The sequence below is a fragment of the Protopterus annectens genome, chromosome 16.part0, assembly GCF_019279795.1.
Source record: "Protopterus annectens isolate FY-2018-M chromosome 16.part0, PAN1.0, whole genome shotgun sequence".
In the NCBI taxonomy this organism is placed as follows: domain Eukaryota; kingdom Metazoa; phylum Chordata; order Ceratodontiformes; family Protopteridae; genus Protopterus; species Protopterus annectens.
In genome coordinates this window covers 650,376,193-650,395,643 of record NC_056750.1, presented here as the reverse complement: position 1 = coordinate 650,395,643, position 19,451 = coordinate 650,376,193, and positions in this window count along the sequence as shown.

Genomic DNA, 19,451 nt, shown 5'->3' with positions numbered 1-19,451 from the left:
ATATCAGCATCAATACAATTAACTGCAGTTGCACCACCTTGATCTGCTTCCACAGTGGGAGGTAGAGGTTAGTAAGAGAGAGAGACAGAGTCAAAGAGTGAGAGAGAGAGAGATGGACATGTGCTGTAATTATTTTCCTCCTGCTTTTGTATTATCTGATATACCTGTGCACTGAGGTATGGATACTTCCATTTACAGTGACTGAGAAATGAGAACAAAACACGGCAGGAAAGTGCACGAGGCAGGATTGGCTATTCTACGGCTGGAGTGTAAAAGTCACGTGTGACACTCTTTGGTGCAGTTACAGTTGTATGTATACCACATGTATGTGCCAGTGTGCTCTCTTTTTCTCAAAATTCTGCAAGTGCAGTAGTCCAGGTTATGGAACAGCAGAAGGTGCACTTGCCTGTCTGTGAGCTGGCTTCTGGTAGTCATTCTGCAGTGGTTGCCAGATCTGCCCCCTTGCTAAAGGTTACCTGGAGAGATTGCTAGTGGCCTCCACGGCCACTTCTGGGGTGAGCATATGCTCCTTTTCTGACAGTGGCCTGGAGGGGTCTCCTACCTTCTCCTCTCATCAGTTGTGGAAGCTGGTGTCATCCATCTGAAGTGAGCTGCTAACTGGAGGCCACCTCAGTGCTGCAGATTGCCTCTTGGCATGGCTTTTTGAGTCACACATGCTCTAGGCAACAAAGATGAGAGATGGCTAGGTGTTTCCCACTGGGCTGGACTGAACTAATATTTGTCCCTGGTTCCTGTCTGTTTCCCATTCAAGAGTTCCTCTCCTTATTGTATCATTGTTCTTCCCTCCCCATAACCAGCTTATCCACCCTCTGCCAGTCTGTATCCATCCAATATAATCCTCATCTTTTGTATGTATACTGCCCCTTTATATGTTTTATGTTTGTTTACCTGTCTGCAACCTTCCTGTCTCCCTCTATTTCTTCACCTTTCATTCCTCTATAGCTATCCTGCCAACCCTTCCTCTTTACATATTAAAAATAGGCATTTGCCCTTCCTTCCCCTCCCCTGTCATACCTTATGGTTACTCCTGCATGTTGTTCTTCACTTGCTGTTCTTCCCCTTCCTACTTTCCTCCCCATTCCAATTGTGAACTGGGTTGGCAGTTTGCTGTGCTGGCCTTTTACGATATCTAGAGTGGCAGCATTATGGTGCTTCATTGCATGCAAGAGCTTGCATGAAATGTGCCACTCTCACTTCCCTTGATGATAACATTTGCCATGTTGAACACATACCCGTCTGTAGCAGCACTTGTCCACTGTGCCAATCCTTTCCTCAGTGTATCAGCTTTGTGATGGCTCTTATACATATCTGATTAGCTTTGGGATGCATTAAGCTACCTGCTTTATTACTTTTACCACTGCACACACCCACAACACTTGTCTATGAATCCCAACCATTTTATGTATTGTAAATTATTTAAATTAGATTTAGATTTAGATATAATTTAGGCATTTTAAATTGTGTAATTGTGGTTGAATAATTCGTGCTTAGTTTTTTAATCTCTGTTGACAATCTAAATGCTACTCAGCTTTATAATTAGCATGATGAAACAACACAGCATAATAGAGCATTGTCAAAACAATGTCCTCCTCATGAGTAAACACTCGATACAGACAAGTCTGGCTAAATTAGGACTGCCCCCAAATATAACTGCTCTCATTCTAAGCCTCTAAGGGACTGCAGGTTTGTGATAACCTTATGTCAGACCCCCTCCCCCTCTCCCCGATAACAGGCACACCTAGCCCCTGACTGAGAGCTCCAGTAGGAGGTCATTCTGCTATTTGAACATAGGTTACCTGGGTTGTAGTTAGGGCTTTATTGCTCAAGTGCAATGAAGTTGACACTGTCTACCTGAATTTCTCAAAGCTGAAACTAAGGGATGTCACTTTCATTTTATTCAGTTTATGTGGTGGTCGATTCAGGGCAACTCAAATGTAGGAATTGCTACAGAATTCCAGCTATGAATGACACAACCCACTACCTTGGTTTCCCCAATCTGGATGACTCCAACAGTATTCCTAGATATCCTCTGTCGATCGCCTGAAGCTTCTATTCCAGGTCTAACTTGACCAGTGAGCAAGTATGTAGCAGGGAAACCACGTAAGTATGAGACAAGCCTTCCAGGATGCTACCTCCATCTCAGATAAACTCCCACCAGTTTATGGAACATAGATCAGTTGCATGCCAGGTACCAAAGCCCTACTTAAACACATAGGATCATAGGAAGTTACTAGGCTATTGGCTCTGAGGACCTTACAAGCCTAACCAAGAATTTAGCCCATGTTCCAACAAGTCAGCACCATATGCCACTGTCCAGCAGGGACACAGGTGGAATCCCAGGGGTGTATTTTCTGTTCCCTATCCAGTTATCCAAGTTGTGCTTAAAAAGGATGATTTAGGAAGCTCCCACTCTAGTTATTACCGTGTTTCAGAGTATTTTCTGGGTCCAAACTGCCTGCGGTGGGAACCCAATGAGTAAGGCTTCATAAATGCAGAACACAGAGAGTTATCACTGCACATCAAAACATTTTAACATGAGTAACAGAGAATTTACATCTAACCTTAGTTTCTTGGTAAACTATGAATGCATTGTCTTAATTACTAATTTAGCTGAAATGTTTCAATGTGAAAAATTATTTATCTACTTAGCCATGCAATCACTAAGTAACAGTGATTAGATTAAACTAGAATAGATTAAAATAGACAAGATTATATTATATTAGATAGTTGGGCAAGTTTCCTGAGCACTGTAATTCCTCATTTTGGAACCAGTTTAATTCAGGTTTAGCAATGGTGAAGATGCAGTCCTCCATATGCGTACATATCTGTAGGAGAGAGAATGGTAACATGGAATTGTTTGCTGAACAAGCAACACAGAAGCTGCATGCTCTTTGGCAAAAATGATAGCATGTTTAGTCACCTGGTTATATAAAAATGAGGGGTACAGTAGAAGGTAAGAAAGGGGGCAGGGGGTGGTGAACAGTATGTGAAAATCATTGAAGGGAACATATAAAATGACGTAGTGAAGTGAGGATAGAATCCAAGGAAAGCAGCTCACACTGCTGGGGGTTCATTGACCCCCAACAGAAACTAATCTTTATCTACGTATCAGAATATAAATAGGGAGCTTTAAAAGGATTTTTTAGAGATACTCAGTTGGTTAGCTGAGCTACTGTTGAGGGGAACAAGTTATGTGAGCTACACAGGGGAACAAGTTGTGACTGTGTAACTTACAAGTTGAGCAAGTTAGCAAAGCATATTATTCCTGGCATCTGTGTAAATAAGAGAAGTAAAGTACAATGCAATTAGTAACATTAAAGGAATAAAATTATAGAAATTGTTATCTTAAAATGGACAAGGAACTACATAAGTGCAGCAAAACAACCCTTCCAAGTTCCCGTAACATTCTGTTATAAAAATAGTTCTTTCTTTTTTTAGGCCAATGGCATTTTCAAGTATTTATAATATAAACGGGACCAGTAGCTTGAAATAAGTCAGCAAATGATGCTTTTTGCATTTTTGACATGTGGAATAATAAATAATATTGCAATTAAGTTCTTATAAACAATTAGCAGACAATCGAAGCCTGAAACAATACCTTACTGTTGATGCAGAAGTACTTTACACACATGTCTAAGTAAGGTGTTGAATGCTGAACTCCAAACATTGCTACAAATAGCTTTTGCACTGCTTGACAGAAATAGCTGAAATGCTAGCTAGACTGAGCAGGAAGTCAAATTAATAAAAAAATGTGGCAAGTTTTATGATGGCACATAATATGGTTTATGAGATGTGCATTTAGTCATTTTCCTGTGGAGTCTCAGTTTTGTATTGTATGCAATAATTTTCTTTCTTTGCTTGCAGCTTTTACAGAATGAAAATTTATCCCCAGGCCTTTTGAAGACACATATCCTACCTAAGGTACTGTTTTTGAAACATTTTCTACATAAATATTTAACAGTCTGGAGTTAAATGGCTTTTAAATAATATGATTTCCTTTTGGAGCTTCTACAGTACAGACCTAAAATAATGTTTTCATGAAAAAAAAGATGTTATAAAACTGTTTTGTGATTTTTTTTTTCATCACTTGCTTTGATCAGGTGAGACACAATTTGTTTTTCTACTGAAACCTTCATGCATGGAAAATACAAATAAGTATCAACATTAAAAATTACAAAAAATAAAATAAAATAAAAAGCTAGGCAGAAGCCAAACCGAACAAGTTTTGCTAAATTATGGCAGTTATTATTTAGTAAAAACAAATATATATATATATATATATATATATATATATATATATATATATATATATATATGTGTGTGTGTGTGTGTGTGTGTGTGTGTGTGTGTGTGTGTGTGTATATACATTTGGCATAATCACATTCAGTCTGATTTCCAAAATTGTCACTTTTGATACTGTACCACAATTGTTGGTATTCTTAAAACAGGATTAACTTGTTACATTGTCTTGCCCTGAATACAATTCTTTCTGAAATTTAAGAGTTTGTGTGGTCCCCATTTAGCAAGTTAAGCAAACAGAAGGACATTTCTTGAAATTAATGTTCCCAAAGGCCACAGCCGAAATCATGATTGGCAAAACCGTGTGGAAAAGCTGTTTTGCTGAAATAGCCCATTCGCATACAGATTGCTGTAGTGAAAGAATGTTTGCTTGTTTGCTTGACCTACAACCGGTTAGTTATTTAGGATATCAGTGTGCACACCTCTCATGTGCACTGCATTGGTGTTGTCCTCCAAGGAAGATGCAGTTCAGAACTCAGTTTGAAAATGCAGTTGCCCTTTGGAGAACAGTACGTTGGGATCCAGTATCTGTCTGCCTGGGATGACATGCTGGACAAGCCACGCTGCTTCGCAAGGGACGGCTTGCACCTGTCACCCCTGGGATTCCGGATATTGGCAAAGGCTCTTGCCACCCCCATAGTGCTTTTTTTAGGCAAGGCTCAAATTCTAAACCTACCACCCTAGAACACAAAAAAGGAAAAAAACTAAGGGTAATGCTGCTCAATGCCAGAAGTCTAAATCTCAAAATGCATGCACTCGAGGCCCTTCTCAGTATGGAGAACATCGATGTCTGTGCTGTGACAGAAACCTGGTTCAAGGCTCCTGAGAGCACCCCAGCTATCAGGTTTTACCTCATATCATGCTCCGCCCCAAAATCAGGAAAATACCAAGAAAGGAGGGGGGGTATCCATATTCATCAAGGACACCCACACCTCAAGACTGGTGGCAACGCATGATGCATCGGAGACCATCCAGGTGCAATTAACCGTAGGCAAGACTGCTCTCCAAATTGTAGCATGTTACAGGCCACCCTCACAAACTCAGGAACCTCACATGGCCTTCCTGAAAACACTAGAGGGATAAATGTATCACCAAACACCATCATACTAGGTGACTTCAATTACCCAAATATAGACTGGGAACACTACTCAAGCCCAAACACCCTAGCCCAAAAGTTCCTGGAATTCATAAACTCAAATGCCATGGAACAACTAGTCACCATTCCCACAAGAGGAGATAACATACTTGATCTCATCATCACGAACATGGGAGCACAATGTTCAACACCGAAGTATACCCTTCACTGCTGAGATCAGATCACAAACTAACCTCGCTTGAGCTCCCCATCGCACCGCCACCTGAAATAAATAAGATCACAGTAAAGAACTTCTCAAAATCCGACCTCACACTTCTAAAACTAGTGTGGTCTCCTTTAAGGCCCCGAGAAAACAGTACTCAAGCCGCTGAATCACTTACAAATGCCTTCTACCAGCACCTGCAGGACTGCATGGATAAGGCAATCCCAAGCAAAACAAAGACTCTTTGTACCAAAGGCAAGTGTCCAGTCTGGTGGACCCCAGCCATAAACAAACTCTACAACAAAAGGAGGAAGCTACTACAAGATAGAGCAAAATCCTTAAAAGGTAAGACACCCTTGATCACTATAAGTAAAAAACTAAGAGCTCTCATAAAATCATCCAAAGCAAATTTCGAGAGAAAAATAGCTAAAGACTCAAAAGACAATCATAAGGCCTTCTTTAGCTATGTTAGAAACCTAGGAGGAAACTCCCAGATATGCTCTGAACTAGTTCAAAATGATGTGAAGATTACTGATCCTACAGACATTGCCAACATACTGGCTGACAGGTTCAGTGCAAACTTCTCCCCCCCCAAAAGGAGAGATATCTATACCAAATTATTGCAGCCCCCAAACATCTCCAGCGCCCAAGTGAGAACTGCTCTCTCCAAAGCAAAACACAGCATCCATGGGACCTGATGGTGTCCCCGGCTGTGTGCTCCACGAACTCAATGAGGAATTAAACCCACAGCTAGGACAGCTGTTTAATCAAAGTCTTACCTCTGGATCAGGAGTGGCACACTGCAACTGTGGTCCCACTTCACAAAGGCGGTGCCTCCACCGACCCTGGAAATTACCGCCCATTAGCTTGACAAGCCTTATCTGCAAAGCCATGGAAAGGATCATAATGGACCTCATAAATAAAGACATAGGGAATTTGCAGACTTTGGATCCAACCCAGTTTGGCTTTGTCAAAGGCAGATCATGCCTTTTAAACTTGGTTGACTTTTTCAAACAGTCACCAAAGCCATTGATGAGGGAAAGGCAGTCCATACAGCCTACCTCGATCTGGCTAAGGCCTTCATACAATACCCCACTCGGGTATCATTGAAAAACTCATCAGCTTAAATGTTAACCCATACATCACAAGATGGGTTGCAAACTGGCTGAGTGACAGAACCCACAGGGTCAGAGTTGCTGGCGCCATGTCAGACTCAAAGCCTGTCACAAGTGGTGTCCCACAGGGCTCAGTCCTGGGCCCACTCTTGTTTGGCATCTACTTTTCCAGTACAAGCAAACACAGGAGGGTTATGGCTGACAAAGTTTGCAGATGACTGCAAACTGGGTGCCATAGTAGAAAACACATCTGACACAGATATCCTTCAGAAGGGTCTCACAGAAACGGATAACTGGTGCCAGAGCCACGGCCTAAAGTTAAATGCCAATAAATGCATAGTCATACAAAACAAGGTTACCCCTAGCTACCAAATAGGTGGCAATCCACTGAGCACAGAAGAAGTTATCAGGGACCTGGGGACCCAGGTTGATAGTAGTCTGTCATTCGACACCCATGTAGCTAAAGTAGTTAGGAAGACCTTTTACATTGCCCACCTTATCATGAAGGGATTCTCATCTAGATCAAGGGAGGTTATAGTCTCCCTTTACTCATCACTCATCAGACCAATGATTTAGTACAATGCCCCATTCGAATGTATCTGAACCTACACTTGCAGCAGCTGGAGAGGTCACAAAAGTTCCCCACCAAAAGGATAAAGGGTCTCAAAATCTATCCTATGCTGCCCGACTGAAAGAACTCCAGCTCTATTCAGTCGCCATGCTCAGAGGTGACCTTTGCCTAACATACAAGGCCATGTCAAACCCAGATTTGATGAATATGCTTCACCTCAAAAATCTAGATCCATCAGAGCCACAAGGAGACTTAAACCTCGACACGGCTATTAATAGGACGTGCTGGAGGGATAGATTCATCACCCAAAGACTCCTATGCTGTGGAACAAAATCCCGGTACATGTGAGGCAGAGCACCTCGCTGGCCTTGTTCAAGAGAAATCTTGACCAATGGATGGGAGATCGCAGATATACCCCAGGGATTACCTCAGTGTCACTGCTCGACAGAGGCACAGCAAAATAATGGGTATAGTTCCCCATACTAAAGGGGTGGCCTAGGCTTGTAAATGCCCTCGGGCAGATAGCCTAGTATGAACCTATGAACCTATGAACCTATAAGTGGTGTTTAGGCATTTCATTGGCAATGAACTTCTCAGGAACTGTTCTAAATCTATCATTCTCTGCTGACTGCTGGTGAATGTTTATTCTGCCTTAATAAGTAGTGGTACCCAATCCCTGACAACCACCTCCTAAGATACTTCAATTAGTTGTGGTGACAGCTCCCCACCTATAGCCTTTCACACCTTCAGTATTGTTCCCTAGTGTTTAATAGTACTTCTAGCACTGTCAGCATAATCCACTGAACATTAGCAATCTTTTCAGCTCATTTGTTTTCCATAGCTATTCAGTGAAGACCACAGTCTAGGTGTCGGGCATTTTATACTTCTCTCTAGGCTCTAGTGGTATGATCTTCACAAAGCATCCCCATTTGATGCCAGCCTTTTTCTTCATGTATTCATTTACAGGTTACTATCCTTGTCAAAAAGGAAAAAAAAATATTCTAAATTGTATTCTTGAAGACAAATTCACATAACCACAAACACATACACACACACACACACACACACACACACACACACACACACACACACACACACACACACACACACACACACTTACTTTTCTTAAATAATGGCATTGTATAATGCTTCCTTCCTGCCCTTCCGCAGCTGTCCAGTATTCTGCGGCAGTTCTGATGTACTGCGCATGCTTATGGTTACGCAGTACATCAGAACTGTGTGTGAAAGAAACGGAGAAATGAAGATCTCCGTTGCTTTTAAAAACATGTTTCCCTATGTTAAACTCGTTTAACATAGCGAGACAGCTTTAAAAAAAGCAACGGAGAAAGGAAGATCTCTGTTGCTTTTTTAAGATATGTCCCTATGTTAAACTTGTTTAACATAGCAAGATAACAGCAACAGAGCTCTTCCGTTCTCCATTGCTGTCCAACAAAAAAAAAAAAGACTTATACTAATGGAAAAAGTCTGGGCGACCGGACCTTTTTCCATTAGTATAAGTCTTGATTTACAACATGCTTGCTGACCAATCAGCGTGCACGTTTTGGAATATTAATGGGGGGGTCGTTGTATAATTCTGATTTTATTCCTCGTCTTGAGTGCTACATTTCATACTCAAACACTACTGCAAAAAATATTGTGTCTGGTGAGGTCATGGATGATTTAATAAATTAACCAATAAACAAATTAATGTGCCACAGAGTTATTAGTCCAACACTGTATAAAAGCATGTAAAATGACCTGTTTGTAACTGTTCTGTATGATGTTCATAGGTTCAGAGGAGATTTCTAGGTAAATGGCTCAAGAGATCTTACAAGTCTAATCAGTCTTATCTAGATTTTACCCAATTTTCTATCCCTAGGGGAAAGATAAAAAATGGTCAGCAAGTGGGGTTTTGACAATTTTTAAAGACTGCCTCTGTTCGTAAGGGACTTGGGCACCACCCTAGGAGTGAATTTGTGATTTCCCATCCACTGGTACATCTTGGCCTGAATAATAATTTAAAAATAGACCAAGTTAACAAACACACAGACAAATAAGTAAATAATGGCAATCTTAACCTTAATTATGTGATAATCCGGGTCTCATATTTGACCCTCATTGGTGGTGGGGAAGAAGATTGAGCTGAATAAATGCCCCACTGTTTTTGATACCTTGAAAATCCCCTGTCCCCCTACATGAAAGTTCTAGAGAGTGTGACTGATAAACAAATACGTATAAAGTAAGATGGGGAGATGAGCAGTTCAGATTCAGATTGGGGTGCAGCAAAAATGACCCAATAGTTGCAGTGAGACACATAGATGAGAAGAGCCTAGAGATGAGGAAAGTCCAACTGGGCATTTCTAGACTTGGAGAAAGCAGATGATGGGATCTCAAGAAAGCTGATTTGGGTAGTTGAAGACCCAGAAACATTGGTAGCATTAGTGCAAGCTATTTACAAGGATCTAATGACAGAAGTACAAGCAGTGCCCAGACTCACAGAGAGGCTCCCACTGAAATTGGTTGCACATCAGGGTTCATCTCTGAGCCCACTTCAGTGGATACAGGTGACACACTACATTTGCAAACTGGTGAGACAAACAGAGGGAACAGGATAACAAAGATGTTCTATGCAACTGATGTGGCATTACAGGCAGACAATAAACAAGAGCTTCAGCAAATGATAGGGCAATTGAATGCAAAAACTGTAGGCACATAGGATGACTCTGACGAGAATGAAACATTCTAGCAGCAGATGGGGGAAATCTGAAGAAGCTGAAAACTGAGAATTGAGATAGAAAGGAAAATAGTTGAACAGTTTATCAGCTTCAAGTACTGGTGAGGGTGGGGGAGGTTGAGGAGAAGGGAAGTTTGATTGAGGAGGTCAAAGCTATAATCAGGAGGGCTGCAGGCAAGTGGCATAGACTGTTAGGGGTTGTTTATGACAGAAGAATGCCAAAGAAGTTGAAAAGTAAGGTGTACAAAAAGGTGCAACCAGTGTTACTGTATGATACAGAAACCTAGGCAGTTAAGGTGGCGCAGTTGAGAAAGCTAGAGGTGACAGAGAAGAAGTGCCTGAGATAGGTAGCAGGATGCACATTATGGGATAGCTGAGAAAATGAGGACATCAGAGCAGAATCCCAAATAGCTCCACTTGCAAAACATGTCAAAATAGAATAGATTAAGGTAGTTTGAGCACATATGAGGGAAAGCAGAAAACAATCTGGTGAAGAATATTTAGGGCATGAAGGAAGAAGGCAAAAGGAAATGGGGGTATCCAGCAAAGGGGTAGATGGATTGTGTGAGGGAAGACCTGCAGTGGGCAGGCATGACTGTCACAGAAGGTGGTAGGTTGGCATTGAATCAAGAGAGATGGTAACAGTTGACGAGACATACGGACCCCGTGTAGAAAAATGGGAAAACAGGGGTTGATGATAAATTTTTCCTAACAGCAATAAATGGATTGGAACAATTTTAACCTTAGGGGAAAGCAAAATAAATGGTTGAGGTAGTGGAACGGTTTGAGATGAAACTGAAAACACTAAGCCAGGGGCAAAATAAAATGCGAAAATGATTATAAAGCATAGGTTAACTAGCCAGCATGGTAACAGTGACTATGCTGTGATATGCTTTTTGAACTCTGAAGTAGAAATGAAGAGAAGAATACAGACAGCTGTTTGGTGGGATTTTATTTCTTAGGCACAGAGAACATAATGATGGGAATGAAAAAGTATGAGGAATGGTGAACTTTTTTCAAGGTGAGATGCAAAAGGTAGTGAGAGATTGCATCAAGAGGTGGACAAAGAGTGAATATAATGGAAAGATGCAGACAACTGGGCCGATAAGGAAATGAAGGACTTTTATAAGGAGAAGTAAGGTATTTTGTAAAAGTGCTGCAAACAGATGTAAAATGCTACTTTATTAAGTGGCAAGCAAAAGGACCACTATAACTTTTTGTCTTGTAAATATTGTATGAAAGAAAACTGGTTATATGAAGGTTTGCAGATTAGATTACATTTACATTATATAATTGTGACAGGAAAAAGACAACCTGTCTATCTTGTCTGCCTATTTGTGCAGCCGGTATCTTTCAGTTACCTGATTTTTGCCCTTTTCTTATCCCACCAACCATCTCAGGCCTTCAAGAAGGACTCTATGATTTTACAGATCACTACTTGCTCACATAACCTGTTCAACTTATCCACCACTCTTTCAATGAAAAGGTACTTTCTAATATCTTGGCTGAACTTTTTATCCTTAATCAGAGATGCATATGTCCCTCAGTCCTGTGTTTTCTTTTTGGGCTGTATATTGTCACAGCATCTGCTGATTACCTTGTACACCCATATAATTTCTCCCATTTCTTGCTTAACCTTAAGTGAGAATAGCTGCAGCTTTTGTAACCCCTCCACACACCCCTGTTTTCCATTCCCTTATAATTTTAGCCTTTCTTTTTTATCTTCTTAGCTCATTTGATAGCTTTATTTCAGTAAGGGCACCAGGCATGAATGAACACAGAACTCTAGTAGAAATGTATCACTCATCTTCTAAAACATTAAAGTCTCCTATGGTGGCATAAACCCCACACTAAGACATTTGCCATTGCTTTAGCTGTTCAAGTTCTTCTCTTTCAATATTCAGTGGCCAAGGTGTTATATCTACCCATCACCTCTCCTTTTACCCTCTAGAATGAGTATTTGATTGATACTTGATTGATACCTTTTGATGGATTCATGATTATACATTAAATGATTATTCTTCAATGGACAAATGTACAAACATGATTCACTGAAAAACACTTTCAGCAAACATGATTTTGAGTTTTTCTGTATCCCTTGTACCCATCCCCCATGTGGAGGAGACCTTCTACAACTTATACATACCAACTCCATAGTCACACATCGTTGCAGAAAGTGCCACACCTCCTGTTCACTGTACGTGGCTTTGAGCGATAAAGGTATCCTTCTGCTTTCTGCTGAAACATAACTCTTCAACAAATATTCAAGTATCACGTTTTGATGGTCTTCAAGGTTCTTCATTTCCCTGCTCATTTCATGTTTCCTCAAATCCCTCTTAGATTATGTTCTGTGTGATGCAGATAGGAACTCATCTGCCTGTCTTGCCCTTTCGTTTCTGTTAGTGCAACTGTTATCTCCAGATCCCTGTTCATTTCATAATTTACCCAGGTTTTGGTAACACCTACTATGTCTAAATCCTCCCTCTTGTAACACTGACTGAAGTTCTCCATTTTTTGCCTAAACTGGATTTATTCAACACAATCCTGCACTCCTTTCTATTAGTCTTATATTCCCGTTATCTGCCTTTTTCTACTCTGTCTCCATCTTTGACTGTGGACTGTTTCCCTGCATCGCAGCCTTTTTTGCACCTGCACTTACTCATTGTCTTGTTTATCTTCCCTGATGACTACTGCACCTTGTTGCTTCTTGCCGTCTTTGTTGATTTACCCAAGTTTTCAGGCTGCTGTTATTTTGTCTTTTTGTTAATATACTTGCCTCCTACTTTCCACATCAGTTTGATAGCTTTATCATCCTGCAAGGCAAGGTTGATCGCCAAGACATAGATGCAGTACACAGAGGTTCTGCCATTGCTATTCTTGTCCTAGTTGTCCACTACTCCAAATCCCTGTTTATCAGTCCAGTTTCAGAGCAAGGCGTTGTAGTCCAGGATCTTATCCTTTCTTGCTCTGACTTCACAGCATTACTTCTTTTTTTATGTATATTGTCAATATTTTCTGCATTAATAATCTAGTGCAACCAGTTAGTTTGTTGAACAGTTTGAATTAGCTTTCAAACCTAAAAACCCATGTCATAAACAGTCTTTCTCCATTTTTTGGAGACACTTTAGTGCTTTTGTGTGTTAACCGTCCTACCAGCTTCTTATAATTCATTCGATCGTCACTATGATGATGTCCTCACAGAACTGAACCAAGTAAACGTAACACACTCTTTACACATGCTTACTTTGGGAGTCCATATTGAAACATGCTGTCCACTCTGTTCTGCTCCATGAACCTTGTACACCTTGCCGTGAGAACTGTTATTTTGTTGTGCATTAATGAGAGCCAAATAACTGGCCTATAGTATCCTGGGATATTCCTTGTTTTGCCCCTGTAGATTACCACAGTGACTGCTTTCTTCCAGTCCCTTTAATTGTCCCCAGTCAAAGGGACCTACTGAAAAGTTCTGACAATGCTTGTATTCAAACCCAATCAGCCCAGTATAGGATCCTGGTGGAATGTCTTCTATCATGTTCTCCTTTGGCCCTTCCTCAGTATATTTATCACCTCCTCTGCTGTTATCTCCCAGTATGTCCATTCTTTCTCTACTCCTGTCCTAGCCTTCCAGCTTGGTACCTTTTCTTCTGTTTGTTTGTAATACTCATGCAAAACATACATTGACATTTTTTTCTTGTTCTTAGCCTCCTTATGCTTTTGACCTTTCCAAGTTTCCCCAATCACCTTCCAATGATTCTTCATTCCCGCATGATTTTGAAGATCTTTCCCATCTTAATCCATGCTGCTAACTTTTCTTCATCTCTTTTCCCTTCCAAATACCGAAATGCACATTTTTCTCTGGCTTTAACTTCCATATGGCCTTCCCAATAATTTCCTTTTTGTACCACCAATTCCTGTATCTTATTCTTTTCTTTCCTTATGTCCCTGGTTAGCTGCAGTTTGTTCTTTTCTTCTTGGCTAACATTTTTAACTAATTTTTTATATTTCTCCAGATTTCTCATACTATTGTTCACCACAGTTGTTCCACTCCCCTCATTTCCTGATCTTTGTCAATGCTCCTTTTAATGATCTCCCTGTCTTGGTATGTTTTGTTCCCCTATGGTACTTAATCCTGGTGTCTCTTGCCCCTGTCTGCCTCTTCTTCATAGCCATTGTATCCCATACTGCTACCTGGCTACTGGTTACAAGTCAAGTCCTAACATAGCCTTTACTTAGACTTTACCTCATTCCCCTACCCTTCCTAAGAAAATGGGAGTAAAGATGTTCCCTTTCCTGATTTGAGCCAATGCCTTTTGCTTAGACATTCCAGGATAGTTACTTTATTGTGTCTACCAACCATTGATACAGAAATTCTCCTAATTGTTTCTGGCAGATTGAGGTCCATTTTTGAGGCCTTCTTCATCCCTTCTGTTACTCTGTCCAGTCTCTGATTTGTTCATCTTCTAAGATACAAGCAAGTTGGTCACAAGTACCCGAAACTGCACTGATAAACCAAAAAAAGGTACAAGCCAGATAGCCAGTCCCAGATGATTGTTTATTCCGCAAATCCACGAACCAGCACTGATAAATTGGTTTGCAGTGTGATTTATCAGTGCTGGTTCGTGGATTTGCGGAATAAACAATCATCTGGGACTGGCTATCTGGCTTGTACCTTTTTTTGGTTCATCTTCTAAGATACAGGGTGTCATTGTGCAATTCTGTCTCTTTGCTTTCACATCTTTTGTTTCTAGACGCCTACAGCTGTTTCTTCACCCTCCTTCCCTTTTCCGGCTATCCTTTATATCCCATCCTGCTTGTTCATTGACTGCTGTCCTCAGTTTCCTTCATCTTGATCTCTCTCTCTCCCTCTCCAATCCTTTCTTTACCTATTTTGTCACCCTGTCTTTCCTGAATACTCTGTACCCTGATATCACCAAATATGACCTCTCTCTAATTGGATCCACACACCTCTTTCATCTCAACCATATCAGTCATTTTCTGCAGTAAACATTTCCAGTTCATCCACCTTCTTTCTCCATCTACTGCCATTGCTGGGAGCTACCCTAACTCTGTTTTCTCCATCACCAACTTTTATCATTGCTCCTCTTACCTGCATCTGCAGTTGGGAGCTCCTGACATCTTTTGTATTTTTTCTAGAGTCTTTCCTTCTAGTCTCTTCCTCCTCTATTTTATTTCTTTGTTTACTTCAATGCATTCTTTAAATATCTATGCTGCTTTCAGTGATTCCTTTTCCAATAACCCTCCCCCCATCTCACAAATGCTTCGAATCCCCCCTTGCTGCTATTTCCCATCCCATCAGTCTTATCTGTGTTCCGTTGTTCATGTCTGTCTTTTTACAAAGGATTTCCTGCTGTCATTTTTCTAGGTTCCAGAGCTACTTCCTTCCTTTCTTTCTGTCCCCATGCTGTTTTGTTCTACTGCTGTCATTCTCTCATTCTACCTACAGGCTTCCTCATTTTGATTCCCCTCTTTTTAATCATTGCAGTTCTGCACTTTCACAACATTAATGATCATATTTTCCTACAGATTTAAGTGATCCTGTGGTCTCACTATTGTTTGTGTCTTGTCAAATCTCTTTCAACAGACATTTTCCTTTACTCTATACTTCATCCTTTACATTTGTGTGTGTTTGAAGTGGGGGATGGATTAAGATTATGGCTCGATGACTATTTATTGTCTTATCTGTACTGGCCACTATCAAAAGCTCCTTAACTCATCAGTGAAAGTTAATGTAGCATTTCCTTTCTTGCTGAATACTTTAAAATGTCACAAACTTCAATAAAATCCACAGAATACTATATGAAGCCCATATCACAGTCTCTTTACTCTCCAGAAAATGTTGATATTAGAGTGAACCTCAAAATCTTCTCCATCAAAGTAAAAATTCTGCTGTACTGTAATAAGGATGCATATTCTTCTGCCCCCCAGAATGATTTCAGAGCCTGCGCCCATACCCAGAATGGCAGCATATGAGCACAAGATGCTGAGTGATTCACCATTGAGCAGATAGGGAGCAGTGTAGGTGCTAAAAGCATTTTGTTTGGTACCACATAGCATTCCTGGTTTAGCATTTATTTATTTGCAATGTATTTACCATGTAGCATTCCTGGTTTAGCATTTATGTGCAATGCATTTACTACATAGCATTCATGGTTTAGCATTTATTTATGTGCAGTGCATTTACCATGTAGCATACCTGGTTTAGCATTTATTTATGTGCAGCGCATTTACCACGTAGCATTCCGGGTTTAGCATTTATTTATGTGCAGTGCATTTACCATGTAACATTCCTGGTATAGCATTTATTTATGTGCAATGCATTAAATGACTGTCATTATACCAGTATACTATATTCACTTCCCCTTATAATCTTATTTAAAAAAAAAAATGCTTTATAACAGTCCTCCAACTAAAGTGCATTATAAAACTTTATGATTTTTGGCATTAATAAAAAGGCAGAACATACAGCCGCTGGGAGTCTAGGGGTTACAATTCTTTATGATTTGCATATCTCTCTGAAGATGATGTCCATTAATCCCTCACCATCTGAGATGTATAAACCATGAATGAGTCACAGAATTTGTGTATTTGTCCATGGTCTGGTCCTAAAAATGGAATAGTCACAAATAAAAAAGTTCTATCTTTGTTCATGGTCTGGTCATAAACCTGGAATAGTTAATCAGTACAGGTAAGAAAGTAACCAAAGAGGGTTCTCCTAAAGACAATTACCAGAATATATTTGAGCTGTAATTGGATATTGTATGCATTGGATAGCTTAGTTCTTCAAATAAATGAACATACTTATGGAGTACTATTAATGTTTACAAAATATCTTCCTTTTCTCTTAAGATTTTCTATTGAGGCTTGTTGTTTTCCCCCTTTTTTTTAAATGTGAGCATATGAGCACGTGTGTGTGTGTGTGTGTGTGTGTGTGTGTGTGTGTGTGTGTGTGTGTGTGTGTGTGTGTGTGTGTGTGTGTGTGTAAGTATGTGTGTGTATGTGTGTGTGTGTGTGTGTGTGTGTTCATGTATGGGAGATTCTTTTTAAATTCTGGGGACCATAATTGTGAGTCTCATATAATTATAAGACCATTACAGCATCTGTAGGAGAATGTATGGTAAGCCATAAGTAATGGTAACTCAAGTGGATCCCACCATGGCACAGCGGCCTCAGAGGTAGTTAACAATTGTGTGTGAATGCAGTCCCCTATATTGTGATCCCATGTAACAATGCTTTAAGAGTGTAACCGACAGTTTATCTGTTGTGTATTCCACTGTCAGTACTGATATTTGTTTTTTTCCCTATTGCAATACTAGGTCTTGGACTAGAAATGGAAGTCATAGAAAATACTTTGCTATAAACTTAACTCACATAATTGAACAGTAACATATCTAGGTGCCTGTATTTCCTTTATTGTACTAGTTTTGCACAAATGGAATGTAAAACTTATGTTGCAGCATCACCTTTATGTAGATGACATTTTTTATTGTCATTATCCCTTTGCAGATCAATGTCAGTCTTGGTGTTTAACAGTTATACATGGAATACTATCCCTATCCATTATTACTACAATCAGAAAGTCTCGATTAACATGCCATAGAAGACTGAAGCCATGGTGACTTGTAGCAATGCTAGCTATATCCAGTTGTGTTATTGCTTAGAGCTCTCCCCTCTGGGCCTCAAACAAAATGCCATGTTAGACTTTCTGGTTAGTAAAATAAACTAAAATAGTACCCCCAGAGTCATAGTCACACAGACTGATCTTAAACATGTAATAGGAAATGTCTGAAGTCTAGCACACTTGGATATTACATAATTATATGTGAAAGAAGAAGGAAGCCGTAACAACAGAAAAAGGATAAACTTAGTCTGCTCATGGTGGGTTAACACTGTCTTATTTATATTCAGTTGCTGACAGTTAAATAGCTGGAAGGAGGTTTGAGACTTCATAAATTTGTTTTTGTAGGGAGTTGGTTGCCCTTAGTAATAGTGCAGCTTAGCCTGTGGTACAGTTTGAACTGCTGCCCATGATTTTCAAATTTCCATCTGGCCTCATGTACTGCTCAAGTACTTCCACAGAAAGGGGTATTCATCTAAAAAGCCAACACCAGCTGACTTTAACAGTGACTGCTTCTAATCAGCCTCCTAATTTTTTTATTAAGAAAAATAAAGCCATTTTATTTACAAGCCTGTGGGCACTGACGAAAGAAAACTGTCTCACAGCTTGAAATGAATGCTTCTTTCAGAGGCTGCGTCCCCAGCCATTAGTTCAAATTGCACACACATGTCGGAGAAGGTCTCTGGAGAAACCACAAACTTGGGTCATATGGAGGGGGGCAGAGGATTTTCAGACTGGGTAGGGGAGAGAGCACAGTAGTTGTAACACTTTATCGAAGCCAAAGTAAGCAAGGAACCATGGCTGCACGTGTACTACTGGGCAGAATGATTCTCAAAATATGTAGTTTGGCCCACAACAAATTCAGAGATGTTCACTGTAGCTGTTTATACAGGCTGTTGTGCATTTATCCACTGTGCATAGCATATAGTAATGCATTAATAAATACATGAAAATCAGTGGTAAAATACAATGCAGCCTTTACTTACAGTGGTTGTTGCTTTCCTGCCATAGCCAGAAAGTATATTCATACACAAATGTTCATTTATTGCTAACACAGGTGCTACATTCCTAGCATTTTACCCTTTAACCAAGGCAAATGAGATTAATTTGCGCATAAACCATATGCCATATACATTTCAAAGAACTTTCTTCAGTCTGGATATTATCTAGCTGTGCGCAGGTATTACTGTCTCAGAACCAACGCTATGAGTGATGTGTTATGTTTCACAGAATACAGCTGCACATCCTTACTATATTATTGAAAAGAGCTTTATTCACTAAAAACAATGATTTTCATTCACATTATTTTCCTAATTAATCAAATACATCGTCACTCGTACAGTTCACATCAGTGAGGGTCTTCACAGGTACTTAAGGTAGTTAAGACCCTATGCCTGTAGTCCCAGGATTTCAGCAGTAGCCCAAAGAGTCCCAGTTGGTGGTATTTTCTACTGGGAGTTCTGTGGAGTCTGCATTTTGGTGTTGGGTGAATTTGATTGTCTTGTCTCCCCAAGGCCAGAGGTCTGGCATCCTTCTTGGAGTGCGAAACTTGTCACTTATCACTTCCTTCACAAAATTAACTTGGTGACCCATCTTTCTTTGGATACATGTCTGGTAATAGGGCTATATTAGGGCTAGATTTCAGTAGGCAGTTATCAATGGTGTGGAGTGGCAGTCATTCCATCTGTGGTATTTCTTGCACTTATTCGACACTTAGTTATCTTGGTGCTGTCTGTGGACCATTTGCTCGTTGAACACATTTTAACAAGTTTACATG